A 4,873-nucleotide genomic window follows, 5' to 3' on the forward strand; every position below is an offset into this window, starting at 1 on the left:
GTATTTAAAGACTATTCAGTGAATTAAGACTGAAATAGTCATTTCAGTCTTTTGAGATGTTTCAGGAATGAGGTAGTATCTTAATGGATATTTAACTGTTTAATGTCAAAGCTTTATCCTTCAATTTGATAGTACCTAAACATATGTTATTCAAATTCAGTGTCATAAACAGTACAGTGACTGTAAGTTGTCTTTTCTTGATGATTCTTATATATTCAGTTGTTGGCTTACTTTAATTTTCTTGGATTGTTAGATTCTTGAGAGTAGCAAACTGCTATATTTGTCAGATAATCAAGATAATGCCACTTACTACACAAAGACTATTGCCAACCTCCCGGTTAAGAATGGGGTGTTATGGGCACCTGGGTGGCTCAGTGGGTTAAGCCTCTGCCTTTGGCTTGGGTCATAGGATCAAGCCCAGCATCGGACTCTCTGCTCAGCAGGGAGCCTGCTTCCCTCCCTCTCTCTGCCTGCCTCTCTGCCTACTTGTGATCTCTCTCTGTCAAATAAATAAATAAAATCTAAAAAAAAAAAAAAAGAATGAGGTGTCATATAATTCCATTGGTCATGAAAGATGTAAAGAAATGTTTTTGCAGCCTGCAGACTTAAACCTTATTTTTAGAATAATAAGGAACAGAGAGTTAAAATCTTTAGGTTTCATAGAAAGCTTTCAGCAATTCTGGGCAATCTAAAAGAAGTATAGAGGAATAAATCATCCTTATTCTCAGATACAATATTAATAGGTTCTTATCTGGAGTATATTTTTTGCTAGTATGAAATCTGTCCTCTGAAAACAGATCAAATGATGCTGGCAAGAATAATTTACCAGATGAAAATAAGGGAAAGAGCAAGAAATATTGATCAAAGAGAGAGTGTTACAAATAAAAGGTTTTTTTCTTGAATAATAATAATAAAAAGATGGCATTTGAACTGAGAAACTAGCTGATAATTTGGACTACTAGCAAGCGTCTTATTTTCTAATGCATTAGATACCTAAATTGATTTTGGGAAAACATTGTTGTCATTTGCACATTTATTATAATTTAATTGTTCTTTCTTTCTTTCTTTCTTTCTTTCTTTCTTTATTTTATTAAAGATTTTATTTATTTATTTGAGAGAGAGACAGTGAGAGAGAACATGAGCGAGGAGAAGGTCAGAGGGAGAAGCAGACTCCCCATGGAGCTGGGAGCCCGATGTGGGACTCGATCCCGGGACTCCAGGATCATGACCTGATCCGAAGGCAGTCGTCCAACCAACTGAGCCACCCAGGCGCCACTAATTGTTCTTTATTATATGCTCAAAAGTATTTTAGAAATTTCAGCTATTATAGAAAATTTATTTTATCTCTTTGATTCAAGGCAAGAAAAGGTGTATTTTATTTTTTGAAACATTACAGAAAGAGAGCAGTCAAAGTAATATAAACACTATAATGAATCAGAAGAATGGAAGTAAGTATAGGATTAGGAGATCTACCTTATGTCCCTAACATTATGTAGACTGACTGCATCTGTACCATCTCGGAGTGAAGGGTTCCAACGCTATGTTTAAAGACTTAAAAGGGAAAAGTTTGCCCTGTTTCTGCAATGTTTTCAGTTTAAATAAAACTGAAGGGATTATAGGAGCCAGTTAGAGATTGCATGGCTAAAGTATAGGGTAGCCTCAGGCTTAACATGGTACCCTCTGTCTTAGTCCATTTGAGCTGCTATAACAGTGTCATACGCTGGGTGGCTTATAAACAACAGAAACTTATTTCTCACAGTTTTGGAGGCTGGGAAGTTCAAGATCACAGCACCAGTAGATTTGGTGTCTGGTGAGAGCTCCCTGTGTTCTAACAGGGGCAGGGAGTTTTCTGGGGCCTCTTTTATAAGAGCACTAATCTCATTCATGAGGGGGCTCTGCTTCATGACCTAGTCACCTCCCAAAAGTTCCACTGCAAAATACTGTTACAATGGGAGTTAAGTTTCAGCATATGAATTTTGAGGGGATTCAAACATTCAGTCTGTGGCATTCCTGTAAGGAAGAAGGACATGTGTGAATCTGCCTGTGTGAGTGTATGTGTGTTTGGAATGTGTGTGTGTGTGTGTGTTTAACTCAGACCAATGCTCCTGTCCAGGAACATGGATAATTGAGAGCTGACTATATTATGATTAATAGCATTATATCACAGAGTTACCATTAACAAAGGCTGAATCATCACAAGACTTGGAAATCTCTGAAGTGAATAAAATTAAAACTACCCATCTGGGTGAAGATGCATGAATATCTTTTATAGGCAGAATAGTTGGCTATCACTATGGGCTTGATACCATTCTGTGCAATGAATGTGTAGTTTCCCATTCAGTGCATACAAGAACCCGAATGAAGTTGGTATCACCTGCCTATTGCAGATTAAGGGGGGCGGGAACTGAGGGAAAGAGAAGTTAAATCACTTTCCTGAGACACACTATTTGTTAAAAGTCAAGCCAGGGTTGGACCAGGATGGGCTGGCATTATTAGAGTTTTAAGATTCTGAAACACGGTTATTTTCAATCTCTCAGGAACTCTTTGATGAATTAAATCAAAGATAATTTGTGAAGCAATGGTGTGAAGAGCACCAGAAAGGTGTTATGATAATTTGGTTAAGTGTCTTAAGATCCAACAATAACTCCTGAAGCTAGCTAGAGGGTTGCTTCACTGACTTTGAGCATTCATAGAATTAATGGCACATGAAGAAGACATCAGGCATGAGGAAGCTTAAGGAGTTTATTTAAATAGAAGCGTGGAACCAATTTTAGTGTTTTTATTGGTAGTGAGATATAATATGTTTTAATATTACTTGAGCATGGTAGGAGAATAAGACTTCACTAAAACAGCTACTTATACTTCTGTTCTTAGTTTAGAAAATGTATTTTATAACATGCAAGATTTAGTTGACTTTGCTAACTTAGCTGTGAAGCTTTCAACATGATCACCCTATCATTTATGTTGTATCTCACATATGGAAGGTATTCTTCTAATTTTTAGTTTTGAAAAACATATTTCATCCATCATTTTAGATAGTCTGGCATTTTTTTTCTCTCTTCTGTTCTTAAACCTTAAGCTTTTTGAGATTGGTCTTGCACAAAGGTAATTCATGACTTAAAAGTATCGTCTGAATAATTAGCATCACAGTTGTGAAGTAATATCCAAACTGGAACTTTGCATTTACCCAGCCTTCCAGGTCTCCACAACTGTAGCTGAGCCCTACAACTCCATCCTTCCTACCCACACCCACACCACACTGTAGCTCTCTGGCTGTGCTTTCATGGTAGACAATGTGACCATCTATGACATCTATTATAGAAACCTTGATATCGACCACCCAATCTACACTAACCTGAATAGGATGATAGGTCAAATTATGTCTTCCATCACTGCTTCCCTAAGATTTGGAAGAGCCCTGAATGTTGATCTGACAGAACTCCTGACCAATGTCATACCTTATCCCTGTATCCACTTCCCTCTAGCCACATATGCCACTGTCATCTCTGCTGAGAAAGCCTACCATGAACAACGTTCTGTAGCAGAGATCACCAATGCATGCTTTGAGCCAGTCAACCAGATGGTGAAATGTGACCCTGGCCATGGTAAATACATGGCTTACTGCCTGTTGTACCATGGTTACATGGTTCCTAAATATGTCAGTGCTGCCACTGCCACCATCAAGACCAAGCATACCATCCAGTTTATGGACTGGTGCTCCACTGGCTTCAAGGTTGGCATTAAATGCCAGCCTCCCAGGGGCGCCTGGGTGGCTCAGTGGGTTAAGCCGCTGCCTTCGGCTCGGGTCATGATCTCAGGGTCCTGGGATCGAGTGCCGCATCGGGCTCTCTGCTCAGCAGGGAGCCTGCTTCCCTCTCTCTCTCTGCCTGCCTCTCCATCTACTTGTGATTTCTCTCTGTCAAATAAATAAATAAAATCTTTAAAAAAAAAATAAATGCCAGCCTCCCAGTGTGGTATGTGGTGGAGACCTGCCAAAGTACAGTGAGCTGTGTGCATGCTGACCACCACCTGAGCGATTTTGGGGGCCTGGACTCACCTGGACCACAAGTTTGACCTGATGCATGTCATGCATGCCTCTGTTCACTGATACATGCATGAGGGTATGGAGGAGAGTTTTTTTTTGAGGCCTCTGAGGACATGGCTGCCTTTGAGAAGGCTTATGAGGAGGTCGGTGTGGATTCTGTTAGAGGAGAGAGGAGGAAGAAGGAGAGCAGTACGAAAGTTAACATGTCACAAAGATGCTGCTTTTACAGGGAAGCTTATTCTGTGTTAAACATTGAAAAGTTGTGTTCTGACTGGCTAATTTGTATGTAGCAATATATACTCTCACATACATTTACTGACCTATGCTTTAAATACAATGCTTTGTTATAGACCTAAGCTGTCCATTTCTCTGATGAGTTTGAACAAAGTACTCCCTGTCATAATAAGAAAAAAATAGATCCCCTACTTACAAGCTATATTGTTTTCTGACATCTAAAGCCATTTGAAAAAGTATGAACATCTCTTACAGACAGTGAAAAGGGTTTTCAATCAGTCCACAACATATTTTGATTACTATTTACTCCATGTTTTAAGTATGATTTAATATTTCTAACTATTAACAATACTAATAGTATATCAGCCAATAGTTTATTGGTCGTTTATATTTCTGTTGAAGGATTCTTACTTTCCTGATACTTCCTTCTATGCGGAGGAAGCTTCACTCATTTGTGTCTTTCCAGGGAAGATGATTTAATCTGCTTGGTGAGTTTGGAAGGAGAAAGTGAGAACATATAACTCAGCTCCTTCCTTTCCCCCCTCCTTAGGGGAGAACTGCCCACAGGGAGCCAAAATTCTCCTCAGCTTTTCC

The 4,873-nt window shown here is 39.1% G+C and overlaps 1 pseudogene; it reads left to right on the forward strand.

The window, feature by feature from the left end:
• Positions 1-1,442: 1,442 nt before the first annotated feature.
• LOC101688670 lies at positions 1,443-4,247 on the forward strand (annotated as a pseudogene).
• Positions 4,248-4,873: the final 626 nt, after the last annotated feature.

The sequence above is a fragment of the Mustela putorius genome, unplaced genomic scaffold (genome assembly GCF_011764305.1).
Source record: "Mustela putorius furo isolate JIRA1106 unplaced genomic scaffold, ASM1176430v1.1 tig00000242_pilon_pilon_pilon, whole genome shotgun sequence".
NCBI classification, from domain to species: Eukaryota; Metazoa; Chordata; class Mammalia; order Carnivora; family Mustelidae; genus Mustela; species Mustela putorius.